The sequence below is a fragment of the Phascolarctos cinereus genome, unplaced genomic scaffold, assembly GCF_003287225.1.
Source record: "Phascolarctos cinereus isolate Bilbo 61053 unplaced genomic scaffold, phaCin_HiC Scaffold_726;HRSCAF=1367, whole genome shotgun sequence".
Taxonomy (NCBI): domain Eukaryota; kingdom Metazoa; phylum Chordata; class Mammalia; order Diprotodontia; family Phascolarctidae; genus Phascolarctos; species Phascolarctos cinereus.
Genome location: NW_027556098.1, coordinates 217,434 through 245,321, shown reverse-complemented (window position 1 = coordinate 245,321; position 27,888 = coordinate 217,434). Strand labels below are relative to the sequence as shown.

At 37.5% G+C, this 27,888-nt stretch overlaps 1 protein-coding gene across 7 annotated transcripts in view; it reads right to left on the bottom strand.

Annotated features, from left to right (window-relative positions):
• Nucleotides 1-27,566, bottom strand: part of ADGRG2 (adhesion G protein-coupled receptor G2) — a 157,309-nt gene extending 129,743 nt beyond the window's left edge. For 2 of the 7 annotated variants that reach the window (XM_021007455.2, XM_021007458.2), the window contains exon 1: nt 27,136-27,566. The gene's annotated coding sequence lies outside the window, so the exon portion shown is untranslated. Of the gene's footprint in view, nt 1-26,414; nt 26,644-27,135 lie in introns of those variants that run through there. The other 5 variants (XM_021007459.2, XM_021007461.2, XM_021007457.2 and 2 more) reach the window with 4 other exon arrangements.
• Between the last annotated feature and the right edge of the window lie 322 nt (nt 27,567-27,888).

The following is a 27,888-nucleotide window of genomic DNA, read 5'->3' as shown; positions in this document are numbered from 1 at the left end:
CACAAAAGAGCTATAAATGTTTTTGTACAAATAGGTCCTTTTCACATTTTTTGGATGTCTTTGGGATATAGACCTAGCAGTGGATCAAAAGGGTAAGCATGGTTTCATAGCCCTTTGGTCATAGTTCCAAATTGCTCTCTAGAGTGGTTGTATCGGTTTACAACTTCATCAATATTGTATTAGTGTCCCAGGTTTCCCACATCTCTCCAACATTCAACATTTTCCTTTTTTGTCATATTAGCCACTCTGATAGGTGTGAGGAGACACCTCGGAGTTGTTTTAATTTGCATTTCTCTGATCAACAGTGACTTAGAGCATTTTTTCATATGACCATAGATATTTTTGATTTCTTTGTCTGAAAATTGCCTGTTCATCTCCTTTGACAACTTATCAATTGGGGATTGACTTGTATTTTTATAAATTTGACTCAGTTCTCTATATATTTGAGAAATGATGCCTATTTTTCCCCAGCTTTATGCTTTCCTTATAATTTTGGTTACATTAGTTTTGTTTGTGCAAAAAAAAATATTTAATTTTATATAATCAAAATTATCTATTTTACACTTTCTAATGTTCTCTATATCTTCTTTGGTCCTTGAATTCTTCCGTTATCCATAAACGTGACACATAAACTATTCCATGATCTCTTAATCTGCTTATGGTATCACCCTTTATGTGAATTTTTCTATTTTTTTATCAGTATTAAATTGCTTTGAGAGTTGGTCCTGCTAAGCCCCTTTCTTTTTTACTTCTTTTCATTATTTTCCTTGAAGTGCTTGATGTCAAATCCTTCAGATGAATTGTGGTATACTTTTATTTAGTTTTACACAGTCATCGTTTGGTAGTTTGATTGGGTTGAATCTGTAAATTAATTTAGGGAGCAATGTCATTTTCATTATACTAGCACAGTTCAAATATGAGTAATTAATTCACCTTCAATTACTTAAATCTTCCTTTATTTCTGTACAGTTTTATAGTTATATTCATATAATACCTTTGTGTATCTTGGTAAATGGATTCCCAGATATTTTAGATGTTCTGTAGTAAATTTTGAATGAAATTTTTTTTCTCTGTTTATGTTTGGTTCTGTTGGTAACATGCAGAAAAGTTGATAAGTTTTTAGGGTTTATTTTATATTTTGATACTTACTGGTTATTAATTGTTTCTATTAATTATAGTTGAATCTCTAGGGTCCTCTAAATAAAACATCATATTATCTTCAAAAAATGAAAATTTTATTTATAATTTGCCTATGATTACATCCTAAATTTCTTTTCCTTGTCTTATTGTTATAGCTCACACTTCTAAAACTGTATCAAATAAATTAACAATGGTGACAATAGTAGTGACAGTGGATGTCTTTTCTTTACTGCTGATCTTGTTGGAAATGCCTGTGGAATTTCTCTATTACACATAATGCTAGTTTTTGGTTTCAGATAGATAATGTTCATCATATTTAGGTTACCCCAATTCTTTTCCCCTGATTTCTAGGTTCTTTTAACAGAAAAGAGTGTTGTCTTTGTCAAAAGCTTTTTTTTTGTATTTATTGATATAATCATGTGATGTTAATTGATCAGCTCCCCCAAGTTCAATTTTGTTTGCTTTGTTTGTAACGATTCCCCCCTTAACTCTACTCTCCCTCTTAAACCTTGCCCACTTTTCCCTGTCCTCATTTGTACATATGTTGAGTTCAATCCATTTCTATACCAAATCCATGTGTGTGTGTTTTCATCTTGCTCAGAAACTTCCATCATTTCCTCTGTATTTTATATGTTTATATATACTTTTTCATTTATATGAAGTCCTGACTCTTTCCTCATTTCTTCTCTAGTATTCCTTTTTCTACCTCCTTTTTCTTAAAACCAACAAAGTGTAGTAAAATCATACTCGGATTCTGTCTTAACTCCTTCTGTGAACTTGGAAGATATTAGGATTCTGATGGGACATTTATCCTTCTCTAATTAGAATGTTAGCACTTCATTATTTAAGTCTCTTTCAACTGCTCAAATGTATTAACTTTTCTAATTTCTCTTGACTCCTTGATTTTCCATTTCAAAGTTCCTGCTCCAGTCTAATCCTTTAAGTAGGAATGATTGAAAGTTCCCTATTCTATTAAAGATCCATTCTCCTCTCCACTTTTAGGATTATATTCAGTTTTGCAGGGTAAGTTATTGGTGACAAACCTTTATCTTTTGTGGTTTTTTGGAATATTACATTCTAAGATTTTCTCTTTTTTAATGACTACTTTGCTGTCAACTCTTGTGTGATCCTGACTGTGATTCCTTGGTATTTGTGATCTTTCTTTTTGGTGCTTGTAACATTTTTTTCTTTGACTTAGAAACTCTGGATTTTGGCTGTGGCCTTCCTGGGTATTTTCAGTTTGGTGTTTCTTGCAGGAGGTAGATTTCCCCCTGACTCCCCACTTAATAATATTTTATTTTTTTCTAATTTCTAATTTCAGCATTCACTTTTGTAAGATTTTGAGTTCCAATTTTTTTCTCTCTCCCTCCCCAAGACAACAAGCAAAGTTATACATGTACAGTCATATTAAACATATTTCCACATTAGTCATGTTGTGAAAGAAGAATCAGAACAAAAGGGAAAAACCACAAGAAAGAAAAAAAACCAAAAAACCCCCTAAAAATAGTATGCTTCAATCTGCATACAGACTCCATAGTTTTTTCTCTGGATGTAGATAGCATTTTCTATCACAAGTCTCTTGGAATTGTCTTGGATCACTGCATTGCTGAGAACAGAGCTACGTTTATCAAAGTTGATCATTGCACAATGTTGCTGTTACTGTGTACAATGTTCTGGTTCTGCTCACCTCACTCAGAATCAGTTCATGTAAATCTTTCCAGTTTTTTTCTGAAATCTGCCTACTCATCATAGCACAATAGTATTCCCACAACTTGTTCAATCATTCCCCAATTGATGGACATCCCCTCAATTTCTGATTCTTTGCCACCACAAAAAAAAGCTGCTATAAATATTTTTGTACATGTGGGTCATTTTCTATTTTTTATGATCTCTTTGGGATATGGATCTAGAAGTGGTATTGCTGGATCAAAGGGTATGCACAATTTCATAGACCTTTAGAATGGTTGGATGAGTTCACAACTCCACCAACAATGCATTGGTGTTCCATTTTCCCAAATCTTTGCCGGAGGTAGATTCTTTCTAGTTTTACTTTGTTTTCGGGTTCTAATAGATCTGGGTAATCTTCTTTTATTATTTCTTGAACTATGGTGTCCAGAATTTTTTGTTTGGCCACGGTTTTCAGGAAGTTTAGTTATTCTTAAATTATCTTCCCTCAAAATGTTTTCCAGGTCAGTTGTTTTTTAGAATAGTTACCTTATGTTTTCTTCTATTTTTTAATCTTTTGATTTTTCTATAATATTTCTTTTTGTGTAATTGAAGAATTTAGTTCCTTTAGCACCACTCTTTTTCATAAAGTCCACACATTTCTTCCATTGATTCTTGTAGTCTGGGTGGCTAAGCCATTTCCCTTCCTCCCCCGCCCTCTCCCACTCTGCTTGTAATTGTTATGATATTATTCTCTTTTCCCAGACTTAACTCCTAGGCTTCTTTTAATCCATAATATTTATAAATTTTGCTCTGTATATGCTCTTGTTACTCTTATTTTCAGCTTCAGTTTTTTGTTTGGTTTGGAATTTCCCTCCATCCCTATTGGATGGGTTAGATAGGCCTTATTTTTTTTCTATCCCCTTTGCAGTACAGATGCCACTACCAAAGGCAATATAGATGAGGTGGCTAGTATCAGGCCTCACCCTCTGCCTTAGTCTCTGGCTTCTCAGTTTTCTGGAGATCCATATTAGGTTTTGACTTGGTCTGGTCTCTTTCTCTATGCATGATCCTCAATGACAGCGGGATTTTGGATATCCCATTTGTCTTAAGCTTCCTAAATATCCCTCTTGGCATAGGTGCATAGGTGTGCTGAGTTGGCCCAGTCTGCACAGTTGGAACCTCTTTCTGTCCCTGGTTTGCATTATGATTGACCATTATTTGGCTTAAGGAGCTGGCACTAGTTTTTTATTCACTGTTAAGAGGGCTGGCTGGTTTGAGTCCATCTGTAATTGTTTGCATTGGTTTCTGCCTCTCCCTACCTTTGCTACCTTTTGGCCCAGTTACCAAAAGTTCTTGTTTTCTAGAGTGATCCCTCTCATGCTTCCAGTACTTCCACATTTATGTGTATTCCTACTAGCTTCTCTACTTCAATCTCTATACCAGCCTTTGCCTGATTCTAGTTAACTTTTTGTGTAGTTCTAGAATGAATAGAGGAACTTCCTCGCTGTTTTCAGCTCTTTGAAAGAGTGAGAGCTTGTGTGGGAGAGCTGGGCTTTCAGGATGGCAATAAAATATCAACCTTTGTTTCTAGGTATATGTCTTCCTAATTTACCAGTAATGGTTTTTCTTTCTTTTGATTAACTTTTCTGACATATCACCTTCCTTTAAATAATAGGAAGTTCCTGGTTTTCTCTTCCACAGAAATTCTCTAATGTTGTAACTAGGTTCTAGATTTTTCTTCTTAGCTTTCAAGTCTATTATTTTTTTTCCAATTCCACCTCTTTCAAATAAATACTTATAGTACTTCTTCCTACAGTATCATTCAATTATACTATTTCATACACACCTGGAACAGTTTTAATACTTGCAGAATTCATGTAAATTTTTTTGCATGTTTTGCTATTTGTTTTTTATACCAATATGGCACTTTTATTTCAGTTAGAATTTAGCTTCAGCTAGTGTTTACTTTTTATGGGAAGACCTAGGTTTCCTTTCCTTAGTATCCTGTGTTTGGCTAGAATTCTATGTTTAGAAAAGGAGGAATTGGTTCAGAAGGCTTGTAATTTGCCTAAGGTCACAAAAGAACCCAGAAGACAGAGAAGGATGTCATGACATGTCATTTCAGCATTCTAAATGCCACTTTAACATGAAACAGGAAAACAATTTGTCTTAAACACTACAACACCATGCTAGAGGCAGGATGGGACTTGCATTTGGAGTTAGAAAGCCTCAGTTTGAATGGAGGTCTGCTATTTACTATCTTTGTAATTTTGGATAAGTCATTCCCATCTCTGGATTTCATCGCCTTCATTTTTCAAAAGACAGAGATGTACTAGAAAATCTCAGGTCCCTACCAGCCCAACACTACTAATAGTCCACTGTTTTTTTCCACCACCAGTGCTACGACTCTCTCTCCCCACTTCTTTCCTGCATGGCATGGAGGTAAGCAGAAACAATAGAAGACATGAGGTTTTCTATTTTTTCCCAGGCCAATTTTAGATGAAAAGCAAACAAAGAAAATCCTTTTCTAAGGAAGCAGTGTGGAAAGAATGCTGGATAACCAGTTTGAAGGTCTTGGTTCAAATGTGATCTTTGCCCCCTGACCATGGAGAAGTCACTTCTCTGTAAAATGAGGGAACTGGGTCCCTTTCAGCACTAAGTCTGATTGCCTGAATGCTTAACTGATACTTAAAGAGAGTAGGATTTGATCCCAAGGACACTCTTTAACTAAAGCTATACAAATAGAATATAAAATTCCCTCTTGTGTCCTTTTTTTTGAGCCTTACAAGAGACATTCTTTCAATCCAGGAAACAATCAAATACAATAAATACTCGAGGGGGAAAAAAAAGCAAAACAAAACAATGATGAAAAATCTGTCCTTGGCTCGTGAGAAACTGTCCTGTGTCTGCCACCTCATTGATTTTATGAAGCTCCCACAGCACTCAAAAAGCACTTCTGGTAACTCACAACACCAACAGCCAAAAAAAGAATGTGCCATCACAGGCTGAACGAGATTGCCCACCTGTGCCCAGCTTCCAGAAGAAGCCGGGCTGGGCCTAATGGAATCAGCAATTGAGCCATACAGAAGTTCACTCATTCAGTTGTACAAGTCAAGATGTTTTTGAGGGGCTACTATGTGCACAGCCCTTCACAGAGTAACACAACTCTCTTTTTCAGTAGCAGCAATGTTAAATGAAAATAGATGTATTTTGACTGCTGATTTTTATATTGGAGAAAAGTTCCAAAGGCTTGATATGGTACTGGAGAGTGGACTATTAATATCTGGAAGTCCTGGAGCTTTTGAACACTTGTCTTCAAAACCTGTGTGGGTGAAAACCAGGGACTTGTACCCCACTGACACACCGGCTCAGTTCTGGCATCATTTCTAGTCATATCTTTGTTCCAGTTAAATTACTTCATACATATTTTTCAGGAATTTTTACACCAAGTAAGTAAACCAAAAACATATTACTGGAGCAAGCAGCCTCAGTTAAAGGAGGCAGATACCCTCAGGACACTGGTATGAGGACACAGTTGCCAAGAGGAGTAGGGGGCAGGATGGAAGCCAGGGAGAAGAGGAGGAGGTCATTCCAGTCGACTAGAAGTTATCTTCGTATTTTAAGTAATTGTTTTTTTGCAAACTAAGTGATAAACTTTTGTTTCTACCCTGATGAAGAACCCTGACTTTATTGCTTTGGAGAAGAGCTCTGATCTCCCCATGCTAGTTTTGGCTCTGTTTCCAATAGTGGTTTGATGTACAGCACTGGATTTTGTCGTCGTTGTTGTGGACATTGTTGTTGTTTTGGGAGTATGTATATGTATATGTGTGTGTATATGTATATATATATATATTATATATATATACACACACACACACACGTATGTATATCAATATATGTATGTATATACATATACATATAAGCATGATGCACTTTAAAGATTCAGTCTTCAGTGAAAGAAAAAAAATTGGGGATTGATGCATCTGGAGTTTCAACAACAGGGTGCAATTAGCTTTGGTCTTTGATCTACAGCTCAGTTTCAATCTGTATTTAAAAGAAGACTTCAGGCTGCTCTGAATAAATAGTTTTTGTATAGCTAAGAACAGAAGAAGGCATTTTTTTGCTAAGGCTATGCTTTGTAACTCTGTCAAATGCATAAGTCAAAATCATTTGACCACAGTAGGCTTACCTCAACCCCTTGATGTTCACAGATACAAAAACTACCTCAGCTCAAACAAAGCACGTTTGTACAAGTACTCTCCAGCCTAGAGGCTGTTTCTGCCCTAAGACTAAGCTTCCATGTCCTTTCCCCCCATGCTTCCAAGGACACTAGGATGACATGTTGATTGTGAAGAACGCAGGTACTGGCAATCATTTCAGGACTACAAGGGTTTCCAGAGTGTTGACTCTGTGCTAGCCCTGCATTGGACTGAATAAGATGATTGTTAGATTCACTTCAGAAAAGAATCATGGATTTTCAGAGTTGGAAGAGAACAGAGACCTGATTCAACCCTGTCCTGAAACACCAGTCCCCACGATGAACTGCAACAGGTACAAATCCATCCAACACTTCCAGTGATCCACTTTCATTATTAAAGGCAACATGGCATAAAGGTTAGAGTGTTGGGGTTATAGTCAGAAGACCTGGGTTCAAATTCTGCCTCATGCAATTACTAATTGTGTAACTATGGGGAATTCATTTGACCTCACAGACCTTGCTTACTTCATCTGTAAAATGAAGGGATTGGATTTAATAGCCTCTAAAGTCTCTTCTATATCTAAATCTATGATCCAGATATTTACATAGGCAGCCCATTCTATTTTGGACTTTTGTAATTATCCAGAATTTTCTCTTATATTGAGCCAAAATTTACCCCCTTAAGTGTTTTCTTCTCTGGGCTATTCATTCTCAGTTTCCTTCCAAGGATCCCTGTATCATAGTTATCCCAGCTCTTTAATGATATGTATATATATAATATACTTACTAATGGATTTATATTATGTTAGAATTTATTTATACACATGCAGTACATATGTATGCAACATATCTACACACATATATGTGCACATGGATGCCATGTCTACACATGTAATGTATTTACATGTGTGTATATAGTGTATCCACACATGTGTGCATATGACACATCTACATTATGCAAGCATATAATGTACTTACATACCACATGTATATGATGCAGTACATGTATGATGTATTTTTATATATACTATAGTCACATGTATGCTTACATAATGTATGTGTGCATATGAACATATACATATGTGTGTATACCAGACTTGTAATTTTTTTTGCTAGAGAGAATGCTTTCTACTTATGCTGATTACCACCTTCTCTGCAATTTATTTTAGACAATAGTTTGGAGGCACTGAGATTAAGTGATTTGCTTATGGTCACACAGTCAGTATGGGGCAGCCAGGTAGCACAGTGGAGAGAGAGTACCAGGCCTGAAATCAGGAAGACTCATATTCGTGAGTTCAAATCTGGCCATAGACACTTACCAGCTATGTGAGTCTGGGCAAATCACTTAACCCTATTTGCCTCAGTTTCCTCATCTATAAAATGAGCTGGAGAAGGAAATGGCAAATGACTCCAGTATCTTTGCCAAGAAAATATCAAATGGGGTCACTAAGAGTTGGAAACAACTGAAAAATAACAGAACAGCAGCAACAGAAACATAATCAATATGTGTCAAAGGCTTAAACCTGGATCTTCTTGCCTGAGGCTGGCTCTCTGGCCTTTGCACCAGAGGTTCTTGATCTTTTTGGTGTTATGGACCCCTTTTTCAGTTTGGTGAAGGTTATGGACCACTTCTCAGAATAATGTTTTCAAATAATTGAAGGAAATGCTAAATTTCAGTTAAAACTGAATGAAAATAAAGATGTAATTTTTCCCTATCCAAGTTCACAGACCCCCTAACATCTCTACATGGATGCACTGGACCCTGCACTATACCATGCTTCCTTCCTCTCACCAAGACTTTTATTGGATGTTAAACAAATCAAAACTAAAATTTCCTATGAGAAGTTATTACTTTGATGATCTAATGATGTTGAAAGAAAGAAAGAAGGAAAGAAAGAAGGGAGGCAAGGAGGGAGGAAGAAAGGAAGGAAACAAAGAAAGAAAGAGAGGGAGGAAGGAAGAAAAAATGGAAAGAGAGAAAGGAAGAAAGGAAAGAAGGAAGAAAGAAGGGAGGAAGGAAGAAAGGAAGGAAAGAGAGAAAGAAAGAGAAAGAAAAAAGGAAGAAAGGAGAGAAGAAGAAAGGGCAAAAGAATAGAGAAAAGAAGGGAGAAAGGGAATGCCAGAACTGAAGAAAACCTTAGAGATCCCTAATCAATCCAGAGAATATAAGCAACTAGTCTAAGGTCACATAGCCTAATGTAAATACATGCAAATTAATAGCGTTCTACTTGTAGAACAATGGATAATTCAGCTTGTATTGTAAATGTAAAAAAAAAAAGTAAAAATAAAAAGATTAATTTTATGTTTACCCAAATGCTGTGTATAGAGTCAGCAGGACAATAGAAAACAAGGTTAAAGTTCATTTGTTTGAAATGAAGTCTAATTGGGACTTTGAAGATAAGATTTAGAGCTGGAAGGGGTCTCAGGGGTTTTTTACTCTAATACCCTCATTTGACAGATTAGTAAAATGAGGCCCAGAGATGTTAACTAACTTGGGAAAGATTATACTGCTTGTGTCAGAGAAGAATATGAACTCATGTCCTCTTACTCCAAAGTTCAGGAAGTGACTTGCCCACCACCACATAAATAATAAGTAGCACCAGGATTCTAACCCAAGTTTTCTGATTCCAAAGCCAGCAATGTCTCCACCATACTGTGCTGCCCTTTCAGCCTTTCCGTGAAGGCTGGAGCTGACTTGGCAAAATAATGAAGTAGACAGAATTTGTTTTTGATACCCAAGGCTTCTCCTTTCCTGGCCCTTTCTATACCTAATACTGTGCTATTTCCCACACTTTCAGGAGTCAAGACCCCTCGTGTCCTTTTCTTGGGAAAGTATAGCAAAAACTGATAGGAAAAAGATCTGATCAGTTCCTTTTCACCAAGGTGTGAATAAGGCATAAATGTTACCTTTCCAATGAACGTTTCAGTTTTAACAGAAGACTCAAAACCTTAAGGCAATGCAATGGTTCTCCATGGAATTTCACTCAACCAGAGAGTCACTTGTGGGCAGCTTTTTGGGGATCCATAAAAGGCAAAGGTTCCCTTGCTGTCTGAAGTCACAGGTAAGCAACCATCTAGTTATATACTCTCTGTATATAGTTAGTCTTTGAATCTTATTAGTTAGTATTTGAATTTTGACCTGCAGGTATTTCCTGAAGGCCAGTCCTGCTGAGGACAAAAGCAGAATATGCTCTTAATACAGACTCCATATTCTTGAAATCTCCAATTAAATAGGGCCTCCAGGAACAAACAATAGAGAGATGAAAAATTCCCTTTCAGAGTCCTCGTGTTTAGTCAGGTGGGCAGCCCACACTGGAGGGGAACCTGAGGTGATGATGCTGGCTGTATGGGAGAAAACAGTGCAGAGTGTCAGGGGTGGTTCCCAGCTCTCTTTTCTCATGGAAAATGAAAATGTGGAGGAAACAGACATCATGGATTATTGAAAACAAGGACTTGGAAAAAATGGGTCTAGCACACAGAAATCTTCTACACTTTTGCTTCAATCTCTTCCTCCCTGAGGTCAGTCAAAAAGCAATTACTAAAAACCTACTATCTTCCTTAGCATGCTAAGTGCTGGCCATATAAAGAAATGCAAGATAGTCCCTCTCTTCAAGCAGCTCATACTTTAATGGAGGAGATAACATGAAAACTATTTATACACACACTCATGTATACACATACATGTGTATACATATACACATGCATATATGTATGTGTATACACATGTTGTATATACATGTTGTTGTTCAGTCATTTCAGTTGTCTGACTCTTCATGAGCCCTTTTTTGTGGTTTTAGATACTGGAGTGGTTTGCCATTTCCTTCTCCAGCTCATTTTGCAAATGAGAATACTGAGACAAACCGAGTTAAGTGACTTGCCCCGGATCACACAAGTAGTAAGAATCTGAGGCCAGATTAAGACTCATCTTCCTGACTCCAGGCCCAGTACTCTACTCACTGTGCCACCTAGCTAGCTGTCCATACATATACATGCATATACATACACACATACATTTGTACATGCATGCATATATACATACACACAAGACAAATTGGACGTAATTGACAGAATAAGTAATGGGACAGAGAAGCTATCTGTGAGCCTGGTCTAGCCATCCTAGAATCCCTCCACCAGCATGACTTAAAGTTGTAATTAGACAAAATTACAACTGTATTAACATTTTGGAGTGGGGAGGGGATGGAGAGGTGCATTGAGAAACTGCTGTGAGGTATACCACTAGCCGAAGTGAAAAAAAAAAAAGAAGAAGAAGAAGAAGAAAAGAAGAAACTAGATTATCTGTGTATTTCTCCCAACTCTCCCATCCCTGACACAATTTTGTGATATTGGACAAGTCTCTTAACATCCCTGGGTCTCAGTTTCCTCAACTGTAAAACAAAGCAGGTGGCCTAGATGGCCTCTAACTCTCCTTTTGGCTCTAGGTCTCTGATCCCATGAGACATTTCAGCTTGGCCTATATTCAACCATGCAGAGGCCGAAAAAACATGGGGAGATCTTCATCTTAACTAGCCAAAGGTGAGCACTGTGGTGAGTTTTAACTGGGGTATGAACACAAGAATGAGCTGGGATAATGATCAACAGGAGGGCTTACTTCATGAATAAATGAGTCCTATGTCAGGCCACATGTACCATCAGAACATGTTGGTTAGTCTGATAAGGAAGATGCATTATGTTTCCTTCCCCTTTTCCTCCCCTCACTGCCAAGAAAAAATTCTGAAGAACTGACCTCATTCATTGGGATATTTCTGTTTCTAGTTGTTCAATAGCATATACAAAGACTCCTTTAACAGTGAGTGTTGTGGGACACCCCACTTATTTTGCTGAAATGAAATTTTATTAGAAACCATATTCCCATTGGGGAAGGAATATTGGGGAGGAAATAGAGAGGGTGATACTAGAAATTAGGTCCTCCACTTTTGTCCTCCTTCCAGATCTCCTCTTCTTTCTCTTTCCCTCCTTCCTTCCTTCCTTCCTTCCTTCCTTCCTTCCTTCCTTCCTTCCTTCCTTCCTTCCTTCCTTCCTTCCCACCTCCCCCTTCGCTTTCCTTCCTATTTTTTTTCTTTTTTTCATGCTTTGTTTTTGATTGGAGTGGAAGTTTAATGGAGTTTTTATTTTTTTAATGTAGATATTTAGAATTAGACTGTGTCTTAGGAAGACTAAGAATAAAAGAAGTGAGAAGACTTCAGTCTAACTCTTCTGTTCTATCTGCAGTGTAGGCAGCAAATTATTACATGGGTTTTCTTCCTTCAATTTAACTTAATAAAATACCACAAACACTTCTTAAATAAGGTGTTGTATTACCTAAGGGGATAGAAAAGTGAGTGACGCATAGTCCTGGCCCTCATGTTCTTATCTAGCAGGGAAGATAAGATATGTACCCACAAAATATATATGCATAGGAAAGGTTCATAGGAAAAGTTCAAAGTACTACGAGATATCCAGACTGGGAGAACGACTGGGTGATGATTACGTGGACTGGAGTCACAGAAAGCATTTGTACAGTGGTCTTAGATGGAAAAAGTCCTTCGTATTTGGATGGACAAAGTATTGTTCATATAAGTTCATACTGTTCATATAAGTAACATGTAGGAATAGCTTTGTTATTAAAAAATTTTTTAAAAGGTGTTTTATTTCAATCTAATCTGTCTTTGGCTATTTTTTTTAGTTTTCAATCCAATTCAACAAGCATTCATTAAACACCTACTATGTGCAAGATGACTGCCTAGGCACTGAGGAAGACAAAAAAGGAAACTCTTTTTCATCCAGATGTTTAACACAGTGAACACACAGACTGAGCAGGTAACCAGAAGCATTCTGCCTTGAGCTTTCCCTTCTATGAGAGCCTAAATTTGACAGAGAGAGTGCCCCCGGAGCAATAATTTCAGCTGTCATGCAAAACATTCACAAAAAACACCAATTTCACTTACCTGAGGGTGTTGGGAACAGTGAACTAAGAGCCAGCGACCTGAGTTCTTCAGTTCTTACCTGTGCTACTACCTCTGTGACACTGGGCAAGTAACAACCTTTCTGGACCTCATTTTCCTCATCTGTAAAATGATAGAGCTGGACTAGAGGACTTCTAAGGTCTAATTAAGATTCTGTGATTCTGTAACTACTTCTTACCCAAATGAGAACAGTCCCATCACTGAAAATATGTCTTCTCATCAAGACCAGTTGGAATTTATTTTTATATTGCCCACATTTTCATACCATGTTTTCTTTCTCCATTTTGACAAATAATTTAGCATTCGTTGCATAAAATAAATTACTTCAACTCAGCTCAAAAGAGAAGATTGATCAATTCCAATCTAATTCCATCTGTAATTATGACAAAATAAATAATACTCCATCTTTTTGTGGATGGGTTTTTTAAAGTTAGAAATCAGATTTCTAAGTTTCTTGCTATTTAAAGGCCCCTCAAGTTGCTAGACTTTTTTCTACATTTGCGAAACAGACACAGCTCCAAGTTGTTGCTTTTTTCCTTCTCAAAATAAATATTTGTGTGTGTTTGCATTAGGGAAAAAATAGCAACACCAGCTAAGTCATGAGAAAATTTAAAATAACACTTTCATATAAGATACTGGCAATGGAATAAATAGCATGGACATAAAATCTTGTGAAAAATAATTTTTTAGTGATCGTGAAATAAGGTTTTCAAAATAAGGTATTCAAAAGTTATGAATAAGATCTCAAAAGCGAATGCTAGGCAGATATGTCTAGTATTTTCTTTGCCCACCTAAATGATTGAATTTGCTGGTGCTGATCATATTCAGAAGAAGAGTTGAAATATATAGAAGAAAACAACTATATAAACTAAAAATGTATTAAAAGTGATATATTAAAACTGACCTAATTATTCTCCTAAGGATTAAATTTGGACTATATATGGTCTTCACAACACAGTTTAGGAAGGATTTTACTATCTAGAGAGGCAATGTGGATTTAATGCATTGAGGGCCATCTTCATAGTCAGGAGGACCTGAGTTCAAGTTCTGACTCTAACACATCGTAGCTATATTATCATAGGAAAGTCCTTTAACGGCTCAGTGCTCCAGTAAATTCTCTAAGACTGTAAGTTACAAACCAATTCCCAATTAGCATTGGAAAATTTCTATATAGGCAATTCTATAATCCAATGTAATCTTAGGTTCAATAAAAAAATAAATTAACATCCAGAAAACATGAGGGTACACCCCAAAATCATATTAGAGTATCAGCTGAAGAAGCTAGAGCCATTAAGCCTGGAGAAGACTTGAGAAGATATGATAGTTGTTCTTAAATATATTGATAATCATGAAGTAAAGGAAGAGCCAGTAAGTAAACTTGATGTTAAAAAAAAAAAGATGCTTTCAAAGCAATTAGAGCCTCCTAAAATGAAATTAACTGAATTGATAGGTAAGGGGTTTGCTATCAGTCAAGGTATCTGAGGAAAGGCAAACTGTAAAGGATATTGAATAGGTGATTCACACCTTAGATGGTAGTTGGAGTAGGTGACTTCTGAAGTCTCTTACAATTCTAAAATTCTATGATTTTATGATTCTATGATTAACACCTCTTTTCCTAGGGTGGATGTGACAGCCAAATGAGGTAGTATTTGTAAAGTGAGGTAGAATATAAAAGTATGTAGTAAATGTCAATTGAAATACTTGCCTACATTCAAAAGGCTACTATTATTTAAGATGGTTAATAGAAAGAATTCACTATTTTTTATTAGTAGTAATAAATATCAACTGAATGATACAGATTTTTAATTACACATGAAAAACTCTGATTTGCCTTTCTTGGACCCAGATGCTGAAGACAAAAGGAATCTGGCTCAGAAAAAAAGAAAGTTACTAGTTCAAGGGTAAAGGTTTTCTTATACACAGAGCCATAACTAGGGTAAGGCAATCTGAGCTTTGTTCTACATTGATGAAATTTAGAGAGTATAGACAGCACCATCTTGGGGCAGGCTCTCCCTGACACCCTGGCAGCTGGGGTGAACTCCTTCCTTGACAGGCCCTTGCTCAGTAATGATGACCTTACCCTGAGTGGTGTTTCTTGAATCTAGCAGCTATATTTCTGGTTTTGGTCCCTATGCCTTACTCCCTGTAGCAATGGCCAGTTCTTCAGTAGAATAAAACCTTATCGTCCTAGGACTTGCTTTCTTCCTCTAGTGGCCAAATACTATGTGTGTTCTCCCCCTATTTTCCCTTCTTCCTCTACCTTAAGCATAAACATTCCCAGTCACAAATATCTATTAACATCAACTAATTTAATTTCATTGAAAAACCCTTCCTGGGTAGAGCCAAGATGGCAGAGTAAAGACAGGGACTCATCTGAGCTCTCCCCCAAACCTCTCCAAATATATTTAAAAATGACTCTAAACAAATTCTAGAGCAGCAGAACCCACAAAAAGAGTGAAACAAATTTCCAACCCAAGACAATCTGGAAGGTAGACAGGAAAGGTCTTTTGCACCATGGTGAGAGAGGAGCACAGTCCATTGCAGGCTGCACCAGCACATACAGAGCCCTAGCAAACCCAGAGTAGGCTTTGGGGTGACTGAATCACTGGCAGCAGTGGCAGTTTTCAGACTTCTCAGCCCACAGACACCAAAGACAACTTAGAAGGTAAGCAAGAAAGGTCTATCAGACCTGGATGAGAGAGGAGCACAGGCTGCACCAGGATAACTCAGACCACAGCAAACCAGGAGCAGGCCTTGAGAGTGACTGAATCAGCAGTGGCAGCAGCTGCTTCCAGAGCTCTCAGCATACAGACGGTAAGAGGGCCGAACAATTGGTCACAAGGGGATTACAGGGGTCTCTCTGCTAGCGCTGAGGCAGTACTCTGTTGCTTTGCCCATACTTGGATCTGGGTTGCAGTTCTGGGTGGCAGTACTGGGGTGAGGAGCACTAGCATAGCAGAGCTTGTAGCAGCAGTGGAGATGGGGACACTTCTCACAGTTCCAGGGCAGAAAAGAGTGCTTGTGGTGGCTCACAGACCAGAGCACAGTACAGGAGAGGAGTAAATACCTCTCCTTAGATCATTGGAAGAACTGAAAACTTATAGGCCCCTAGAAACATCTCTGAAAACAGCTGCACAAAATCCCTGAAGTTTGGGACAGTTCTACCCTGGAAGCACCCTGGAACCTTAACAATGAATTTAAAAGTCAAGTAATAGGCTGGGAAAATGAGCAAGCAATGAAAAAAAAAACTGACTATAGAAGCTTACTTTGGTGACAAGTAAGATCAAAACATGCATTCAGAAGAAGAAAACAAAGTCAAAGTTCCTACATCCAAAGCCTTCAGGAAAACTATGAATTGAACTCAGGCCATGGAAGAGCTCAAAAGGGATTTTGAAAATCGAAGTAAGAAAGATGGAAGAAAAATTGGCAAGAGAAAAGAGAGTGATGCTAGAAAATCATGAAAGATGAGTTAAGAGTTTGGTAAAGAAGACCAAAAAATACTGAAGAAAATTAACACCTTAAAAAATAGAGTAAGGCCAAATGATAAAAGAGGTCCAAAAAGGACCTGAGGAGAAGAATGTCTTAAAAGCAGAATTGGCCAAGTGGAAAAGGTGTTCCAAAAGCTCACTGAAGAAAATAATTACTTAAAAATTAGAATTGAGCAAATGGAAGCTAGTGACTTTATGGAAATCAAGAAACTATAAAATAAAACCAAAAGAATGACAAAATAGAAGGCAATGTGAAATATCTTGTTGGAAAAACAACTGAACTGGAAAATAGATCCAGGAAAGATAACTTAAAAATTATGGACTACCTGAAAGTCATGATCAAAAAAAAAAAAAGCCTAGGCATCATCTCTCAAGAAATTATCAAGGAAAACTGCCCTGATATTCTAGAACCAGATGGTAAAATAAAAATTAAAAGAATACACTGATCACCTCCTCAATGAAATCCCAAAATGAAAACTGCCAGGAATATAGCCAAATAGCCAAATTCTAGAATTCCCAGGTCAAGGAGAAAATATTGCAAGCAGCCAGAAAGAAACAATTCAAGTATCATGGAGCCACAGTCAGGATAACACAAGATTTAGCAGGTTCTACATCAAAGGATTGGAGGGCTTGGAATATGATATTCCAGAGGGCAAAGAAGCTAGGATTACAACCAAGAATCACCTATCCAACAAAACTGAGTACGGTGCTTCAGGGGGAAAATGGACATTCAATGAGATAGTGGACTTTCAAGCATTCTTGAGAAAAGACCAGAGCTAAATAGAAAATTTGACTTTCAAATACAAGACTCAAGGGAAGCATAAAAAGGTAAACAGGAAAGAGAAATCATAAGAGACTTATTAAAGTTAAACTGTTCACATTCCTACATGGAAACATATTTGTAACTCATAAGACTTTTCTCAATTATTAGGGTAGTTGGAAAGAATATATATAGACAGAGGGCATAGGTGTGAGTTGAATATGAAGGGATGATATCTAAAAAATAAAATTAAGGGATGAGAGAGAAATGTACTGGGAGAAAGAGAAAGGGAGAGGTAGAATGGTGTAAATTATCTCACATAAAAGAGGCAAAAAAAGCTTTTACAGCGGAGGGGAAGAGGGGGTTGGTGATGGGGAGTGAGTGAACCTTACTCTCATCACAATTGGCTCAAAGAGGGAATAGCATACACACACAATTGAGTATAGAAATCTATCTTACCCTATAGAGAGGTCAGACTGGAGGAGGGGTAGTCAGCAGCAAAACACTTTTAAGGAGGAACAAAGTGAAAGGAGAGAGAGAATAGAATAAACTGGAGGATGATTTGGATGGAGGGAAATAGTCTTTCACAACATGACTATTATTTAAGTGTTTTGCATGACTACCTATGTATGACCTATATCGAATTGCCTGCTTTCTCAATGTGGGGTGGGGGGAGGGGAGGAAGAAAGAAAATTTGGAACTCAAAGTTTTAAAAATGAGTGTTAAAATTGTGTTTACATGTAACTGGGGGGAAAATGAGATATTAAATTAATTTTTTAAAAACCCTTTCTTTATTCAGAGATTCTGTTTACATTATACCAAGCTGGATTCAAAAATTCACATACAGACAGCCTTGTATTTCACAGAGAGCTGTTTATTTTTTGGGAACATAAATAACTGATAAGCATAATTCTTAAAAAAAATAATAATTGATGATATGTGCATACATACATACATATATACACACACGCTGGCACATAAATTTCCTTATTTTATTCTCACCCCAAAGCTGTGAGATGTCATCATAGTCCAACACCCTCCATTTTATTGACAAAGAAACTGAATCCTAGAAAAGTTAAATGACTTTCTCAAGGTCACACAGATAGTAAGTAGTATAGCTTGGATTTTAATTTAGGTTCTGTCACTCCAAGGTCAGCACACTGTCTTCTGTACCATATCTTTCATTGTATCTTCAGGGTATACTTTCCAGGACAGGGTGGTAGAAACTTTGTTCATGGGTCTTGATCTGAAAGGTACCTCTAGCACTGGGAATTGAGTCCAGGTACTTTAGGTGGTATAGTGGATAAAGCACCAGGCCTGGAGAAAGGAAGACTCATCATCCAGAGTTCAAATCTGGCCTCAGACACTTAGCAGGTGTGTGACACTAAGCAAGTCACTTAACCCTTTTTTACTTCAGTTTCTTCATCTGTAAAATGAGCTGGAGAAGTAAATGGCAAAAAAAAGGCAAAAAAAGTATCTTTACCAAGAAAACCCCAAATGGGATCACAAAAAATCAGACATGACTGAACAACAAGAATAATCTCTGACCCTAAACCAAAGATTCTTAACCTGGGGTCTATAAACATTTTTTAAAAATTGATAAGTATATGTCAATAGAATTGTTTTCCTTTGTAGCCCTATGTGTTTTATTTTAAGATTTAAAAATATCATTCTGAGAAAGGGTCCACCAGACTTGCCAAAAGGGTCCATAACACAAAGAAGGTGAAGAGCCTCTGCCCTAGAGTCAGTACTTTCCTCTTGGCTTTTCAAAGGGGAGCTGAGGATCAACGCCTAGCAGATCAACACAAAGGAACAGATTGATAATGGTAGAACTTCAGAGATCACTGGAGGAGATCTATCTATTTATATCTTGGAGATCTGGCGTTTCTAAGCATAAGACTAGTCTTCTTAGACACATGCATTTAGACACTTAAGAAAGTTAATTATCTCTTAGAAAATTTAATTTTCTTAGTGCCGAGCTCCAAATTTTAAAGGACTTCATACATGTCAGTCCGGTGACCAACAAGCATTTATTTAGCACTTACTGTGTGTCAGACAATGTAGTAAGCTTTAATAGCTTAAATGCATTAGGACTTTTGGGATATCGTATGCACATAGAGTGTTTGTGTATATACATATATATGCATATATATACATACATATATTTATGCATGTATACACACACATACACTGAGAACTAGCACAAATTCTCCTAAAACTTAGCAAACATACAAAGAAAGAGTTCTTAAATAAAATTATCTTTGATATGCAGAATGTCCCAAAAATCTTTTAAACTTTAATAGTTTAAGCATAATAGCTGCATATACTTAATAGGCTTCAAGCACCTATAATCAACCTGCACTCCAATATGTTTACATACTGCAGAGAAGTCTTTACTAGCTCCTCCCCTCCACAAGTCTACAATTTAAGTTTCTTAAAGTCAGGGATTGTTTCCCCTTTTTTGGTCTTTGTTTTTTTTCACCACTGGAGGGAGTGACCACTATAAGGAGATCTCAGAAGCAAAAATACACAGTATTCCAGAGTTGCACATCTGGAAATTGCATAGAGGTATGTCCATAGCACATAGCATAAATTTTACCATGATGTATACTTCCCACAGTAGATGTAGATTTAAATATGTACATGTGTCTGTATAAATGTATACATACATACACACACAATTCAGTGTTACCTGTGTTTAACAGTCTTCTGTACCTGGAAACTTAATAAATGTTTGCTGTATTTGTTATATTGTGGCTAAGCACTGAGTTAATACTTATTTGTGATCCTGGCATGAATAATTAAGACTTTGATGTGCTATACATCTGATTTCTTTTAAAAAAAAATCATTGTTAGACAAATCCCCTCCTTTTGGTTTTAGAGGATACAATAGTAATAGATCTTTCTCCACTACTTTTAAAAATGTTTACATTTTCTGCAGTTATTTTATTTTTAAATTTAATTTTATTGTACATTCAGCTCCAAATTCTCTCCCCCTTACTACTTTTCAAGATGGAAAAGACTGTTAGCCAAAGGGATTTTCAGCACATAATAAATGTTCAATAAATGCTTGTTGAAGGATTGTATCAGCTACTTCTATTATTCTATAAATTCTTATACTAAAAGACCGAGAGCAACCCATGTTTTAAGTTTCAAGAGAGCAGGGGCTGTATTTTGTACCTTTTGATACATATAGTATCTAGCAGAATCATTCAATAACTTTGTGTTGATTGACTTGTTGGTTAAATACATTCCAGTTTTAATCATCTTCTATATCAATTAGGAAATATTCAAATAAAGTGACTATAAATTGTTTCTGCCCTTTGACCTAGTGATCCCATTATTAGGCATCTATCCCAAGGAAGTCAAAGACAGAATTAAAAGTCCAATATATAACCAAATATTTATAATAAAGTAGCACTTTGTAGTAGCAAAGAACTGGAAAAAAAGTGGGTAACTGTTGATTCAGAAATTATTAAAAACCCATAATGGAATATTGTTGGGCAATAAAAGACATATATGTGGAATTCAAAGAAATGTGTAAAGATTTGTATGAACTGCTACAGTAAGAGATAAGCAGATGCAAAATAACAATATATACATTATAACAATGTAACAGTGTAAATGAAAAGATCATTAGAAGGAAAGTAACTCTGAGGAAATGAAAAACTCAGAGAAGTCTCCAGTGGGGAACATAAATTTGGGCATGATGTTTTATGTATTATTAGATGTAACAATTACTGTATTAGTTGTTGTTGTTGTTGTTGTTTTGCTTAATTGCTTTTCCTTGTCACAAGGGTATATTCAAACTAGAAGGGTCACCCTCCTGAAAAGATTGTGACATAAAAACAAAAAGCGTCAATAAAATGTTCAATAAAATAAGTCCCTTAAAAAGAGAAAGAAACACAGTCAAGTATTCTACACAAAAATACAAATGGAGCTACAAAATGGGAATGAAGAGGAGAGATGATGTTGTATGTTAAATTTCCCTTAGGACCTAATGTTTTTCTCTGGATTCTTGCACAGATTTATTTGCATAGTCCTACTTTGAGAAACAAAACAGAGTAGTGGATAGAAAGATGATTTCAGGGTCAGGAAGAACTGGGTTTAGGCTAGTCTATCACATCCTATGTGATCCTGGACACGTTGCTTATCCATTGAGTGCCCCAGGCAACTCAGAGTTTCAGAGCAGATGCAGACTTGTTTTGGTAAATGAAATTTTATCACTGTAAGTTCTCTATACCAATGAAATCACAAGGTAAATCTTAAGAAAGGGGCAGCTAACATGCTGTGATGTTCTGATGTATATTAACATGCACGGTGGACTCAAAATGCAGGACTTGGAAACTTTTGCAGAAATCTAGGGATCAAGGAACGTTTCATTGGATTGGTTTTTTTTGGCCACCTTTCCCTGACCCCAGCTCCCCTTCTGTTCTGGACCCCCATCATCTTTCTTAATCAAGTCTCCCACTGTCATTGTCTTTAATTCATCTGGGATGTACAGTTTGGGGAAAAAACAGCAATGGGGAAACCTTGGTTTTCCTTTCTGGTAGGATATTCAGAACTCAGTGGATGTGTGTGTGTATGAGTGTGTGTGTGTGTGTGTGTGTATGTGTGTGTGTGTGTGCGTGTGTGTGTGTGTACACATATCCATACACACACACACACACACACACACACACACACACACACATAAAATACTGACTTAAAAAACCAAATCCTTGTAATACATTTTTTTAATCTGTGCCAAAAATGTGTTTTCAGAAAAAATCTTATTTTCATACTCAGACTTTGTATTGTCATTCATTTGTAAGTGCACTTCATTCAACACTCATTCCTCCCTCCATCCATTCTCCCAAACCTTCATAGGTCCCCCTCCCTCCAGTTCCCATGATGTGGGAGTATTATATACTTGTATAAAGAGACTTTTTATTCCCTATCCCCTCCTCTAACACTTATTAATTTATGGAACTTTTTTCTCAGGGAAGTTTTGTTTTGTGTATCCATTGGATTACAAACTTTATTAAAAATAAGAAAAAAACATGTTGAGCTTGAATGTGATTGTCGATCTTGGGTGGCTGGGGAGGCTAGACACTAGATTTTGTAGGCATCTCCTGCAACCCCATCCAACATCTGTACGTAGGACAAATTTGAATTTCTTACCCCTGCTCTCTTCTGACCATCTGATACTCAATTCCCTTTTTTTGTGAGTTATTTTTATCTTGTACAAAAGAAGAAATTTTTTTATCACAGATCATGTTGGACTTGGACAATATTTGTTTTGTCATGTAAATTATTTGTAAAACTCAGCAGAAGTCCTGGGTGGTTCTTGAGTACTTTGAAGGGACTTTTAATTTTGATACACAGTATAAACAACCAATGAAAGGAACTTACAAATTACAAAAAGGGGGAGGGGGCAGCTAGTTGTCACAGTAGCTAGTAGCTAAGAAGTCTTGAGTTCAAATGCGATCTCAGATGCTGCCTGCCTCAGTTTCCTCATCTGTAACCAGGGGCATTGTGAGGATCAAATAATAAAATATTTGTAAAATGCTTTGCAAACTTTGAGGCACTATATAAATGTTAGCAATTATTATTGTTAAAACAAAAAAAATGTTGATCTTGGGGTACTATAGCAAATGACACCATTTTTTCCCCTGAAGTATCAACCACAATACTTCAGTATTCTCACTTCAAAATTATCGTAGTTTTCTATATAGTAGAATCTGTTACAAAATATACCTGCCTTACACCCAATCCAAAGATATAGTTACTGAAATACCGAAAGGACCTCTTTATAAGACAATCTCATCAATAAATTGGTCCTACAGAATGTTGCTTGAGGGTTATCTTATACTAAGGGCTGCAAGAGTAGTTTCATGATGACCTAAGTAATAAGAGTTGGTTTAAATTTCTTCCCATTCCAGTCTAGCCTCCACTCAGCTGTCAAATTAATCTTACTTTAAAGCACAAATCTGACCACATCATTCCCTTATTCAAAAAGTCAAAAAGACAGTGCCTTCCCATCACCTCCAGGATCAAATCAAATAAAAAAAAAAACCCGTTCTGTTTGACGTTCAAAACCTTTCACAACCTGGCACTTTACTACTTTTGTAGCCTTCTTATACCTTACTCCTTCCTGCCCCAATACCTCCAGTGACCCTGGTCTCCTTTGTTCCTTTTACAAAGCACTATATCTCCAACCTGAACATTTTCACTGATTGTTCCTTATGCCTGGAATTCCCTCCCTTCTCACTTCTGTCTCCTGCTTTCCTGGCTGCCTTCAAGTCCCAGCTAAAATCTCCTGATCTATGAGAAACCGTTGCCCTCTTAATGCCACTGCCTTCCCTCTATTGATTATCTCTAATTTATTCTGTTTATATACTTGTATTCTTTTTATGTAACTTGTTTGTACATAGTTGTTTTCATGTTGTTCTCCCCCCCTCCCCAACTTCTTTAGAATACGGACTATTTTTTTTTCTTTTTGTCTTTCTTTGTATTCCCAGCACTTAGAACAGTGTCCGGTGCATAGCAAGTGTTAAATACATGTTTTTTAACTGATTGATATCTTCAAAGAAGTTTAATTTACTTTGAGACCTCCAAATAGAATAGTCTCTCTCAGATGGTCTTAAGTAGTAAAGTATAAAACTTAAAATGAAGTATTTAAATATATATTTATATGACTCCTCAACTACATTTATATTGAAGGTTGACTTCTACTCTTCCGTCTATTTCTCTTCACCTTCAATATATTCATTTTGATGTAAAGAACTGTGTTTTCTTCTTGAATCCAGTGCTCAAAGGGGAACCGAAATGTCTCAGAAAGCAGAAGGAAAAACACACACACAGACACACACACACACACACATATATATATACTTGTAAGTTTCATTTGCACAGTGAAAGAACCAATAAAAATATTCAATGTACGTATTTACCAACTGACTATCACAATTAAAGTCACCAGAATACATAAGCACTACACGTGGAAATCTTTTTTATATACTGGCATGCAATTGACTTAATTTAAAATTCCCCAAAAGCTTATAACAATCCTAGGGGAAAAAAGAGTAGTAGAGACCCTTTTGCCAAATCAGCCTATCAAATTCACTTCCCCAGGCTCTCCTCCTGAAAACACTGCAATCATCAGAGATCCCCACCATTAAAGTTTGAATGATTTCTTTTTAGTATTTCTCTCAAAATTTTGTTTTCTGGAAAAAAACACATACTGTAAAATATTTGTTTTATTGGCTGTGAAATTATTTTGGAGTTAAAAATGCTCTGGCTGATCTCATTGTTCTATTATCTATTTCAATAGCTCTCTAACTAATGTCACCTTGCAATAATGGGATGGTAAAAGCCAAAAGGAATCTGATCAGCTCTGGCATCACCCGCAGGACATGTAAGACAATATTCCTCAACCACTGAGGGATTTCTCTCTTTCTTTTTAAGGCTTTGCATTCTGTGTATAAAAAGCAGAGTAAAATCATACAAGATCAGAGCTGAATGCATCTGCAGCTCAATTTGTAATTCACTGGATAAATAATAAAACCTGACCTTTATATGGCATTTTACAATATCCATTCATATCCTCATTTCATCCTCATCACCATCCTGTTGAGTAGATAGGGCAGATATTATTAATACTATTTTAGAGTTGAAGAAACAGAGGTGCAAAGAGATTAAATGATTTTCATTCCTCTCCAGGCTGCATTCTTTTTTTTTTCCTGTCTTTTCTCTAACATGCCACAGAAGTTTCCATGTTCTGCAAGTCCACTCCACTCCTTCTTGACTTCTCACCCTGGGAGTACCCTCTTCCCCCATAGCCTCTTTTTCTCTGATTGGCTCATTCCTCTCAGAACCTCCATTTTAAGGAAAGAGCATGGCCATCCACGTCTTCATTCTTCTCCAGGCTGAATGCCTGACTCTGAAGACTTTCTCCACCATAACTCTTTCTGAGTACCTTCTCCTTTTTCTTCTCCTGTTTTATTTTAATCTTCCTTTAAAATGTTGTACTTTCCCATTAAAATGTAAGCCTCTCAAGGGTGGGGGAAGACCGTCTTTATTTCTGCCAGACACATAGTTAAAGTGCTTAACAAATACTAGCTAATTTCATTTGACTTGCCCAAGGTCACAACCAGTTATGGCAAACCCAGGATTTGAAGCATCTCCTGATTTCTCGGTTATGTGCATATTCTACTATACAAGCTGACTCCAGAAAGCCCATAGGTGTAGCTGTATCTGTATCTTCTTCATTTCACATGCATACTTGGGGGGGTGATGATCTTTCCATAATAAAATGTCAGAAAATACTACTTTACTTATTTAGAAATGCTAATTCCATATAAACTTTAACCTTTTACCTCTGAAATAATTACAGTGTCAATAAAACACATTATTGGGTGTCCCCCAAAAGTGATAGACCATTATCATAAAAATAACCATTTAAAAACATGTCTCCAGAGAGAACTTAAGAAAGAGAAACAAATATGCTACCAGTGCTCAATTCATGTCTTTTCTTCAGTAAACAAAAGTGCCTATGATAATAACTAAGTAAATGTATTAGCTATTAAGAAAAATAAGATCTTTTTTTTCCCAGGAGTAAAGGAACTGTCAATTGCTCGAATTGATTTAATCTATCTATATCTTTTAATATCCCTGTTGTCATGGCTGTCAAACCACATTGCATTACAAATTTGGTTTTTCTCACTAATATCTTGGATGTCTTGTTTGTTCCAAAAAACTCAACCACAACTTCGTTTACTAATAGGTATTCTTGCCTCTAATGCAAAAAATTCAAGTTAGACACAATCAGTTAACTCCCCAGACCTCAAATCCTTGTCCTTTTCCATTCTGCCTACGCCGATTTGGGCTCTCCAACCTGTCTTACGTATCAGAGCCTCTCACTGTGAATAGATGCTTCCACCTGTAATTTCCATTCTGCTGGGAGCCTTTTGTCCATGCCTTTAAAAGGAAAACCACAACGGAAGAGATACAGAACTTTAATGCCATTCACACTACGAGTATGATAAGGTTATGTCCTCAAGAGACCGAGTCCCCATAAACTGAGCCCAAGCTTACATTTAAAGTGAAGACCTACTTCCCAACTTTGTTGTTTGCCAACGTGGACAAAGTGTGAACCAAAAGTTCCTGCAAACAGTTCCCTTTCTCCGAAGTAAAGTTAAAAAAAAAGTACATACGTTTTTATTTAAAGTTTCGAAAAATCCCCTCTCTCTATCCTTTAGCTGAACTGAGCGCAGTGCAAGGCCCTTTCTTCAGAAATCACAAGGAAATCTCAGCCAGAAAATCAAAGCGTGTTTCCAAGCAACTTGTTCGCTCCTTCCACAGCTGGACTCGGACTTTCCACACTACTCCAGGGTGTGTGCCCAGGGAGGGCTTCGCTAAAGCTTTTTCAACAGCACCTCCTTGGTCCTCCCCTCTCTGACCCTGGCTTTCACTATCTGGGAGGGGAGGCGACCCAGGGGACAGTCCCAGGAAGACGAAGGAGTCACCAGCACTATCCTCAGCCCAGACAGGACACTAAATGCTGCTACCAAGAAAACGAGGAAGTCCGTTTCCGCTGGCCTCAGTCTCCCCACACCCATCCCTGTTGCCCAGTCTCTGTCTATATCTATTCATTCTCATCTCTCTCTCTCTCTCTCTCTCTCTCTCTCTCTCTCTCTCTCTCTCTCTCTCTCTCTCTCTCTCTCTCTCTCATATCTAATTACCTATCCCCGTTTACTTATCAATATCATCTTTCATCTGTCCGTCTATCTTCTGTCTTTTTATCTATCTCTCCACATCACAATTTATCTCTGCCCACAACATTCTTTTTATTCGTTGTCCTTTCCACTCCAAATTGACACACCCACCCTACCTTTCTCTTCTGGTCTCCCTTCTGTACCCATGCCTTTGTCTTACCTGAATCCCGCTTCTGACAGGCTCCCGAGGCGGATGGGTTAAGCCGCCCTGTCCTCCTGCCTGGCTTCTGGTCCTTCAGTCCTTCGCAGCCTCTCTTGGTGGCTCTCCGACTCCCTTCGCCAGCTGCAGAGAGCTGCGTGGTTTGTCCCGCCAGCAGTAGCTGCGGGCGGTGGTAGCAGAGGCTGCACTGAGCCGGGATGGGGTAAGGGGGGTGGAGCGGGGGCAAAGGCGAGGGGGAGGAGAGGAGGAGAAAAGGAGGGGTGTGAGTAAGGGAGGCAGACCCGGGCGGAAGCCGAGCGAGAAGCTCCGGGAGGGAAGCCGTCTTAGTACTGCATCAGCTGTGGCTATTGGGGCTGCTGTTGAACATCTGGGGTGCTCCCTCTGCAGCATTATTCTTCGACAGCCTGGCAGCCGAAATCCCGCAGAGGCTCACATGCTCCTGCTGGTGGTTTCCAGAACCCAGATTGATCCACTTTATCCTCTGACGCCTCACTCGCACCCAAATACCTGTTTCAACCCTTCAGGAACTCAACAGATTCTTCAGGCATCGGTATTTCTAGAGATCTGGGCTCTCCTAAGGAGTACACGAATATATTTTGCAGATCCCCACACTCTAGTTCTGTCTGACTCAACTTACGTCACGAAACCTGTGTTGTAGCAAATTAAAACAATAATTCATATAGCCCTTTGCCTTTACCAATCGATTTCACATAACAAACCAGTCAGGCGAATAGGTCATGTCTTTATGAGATC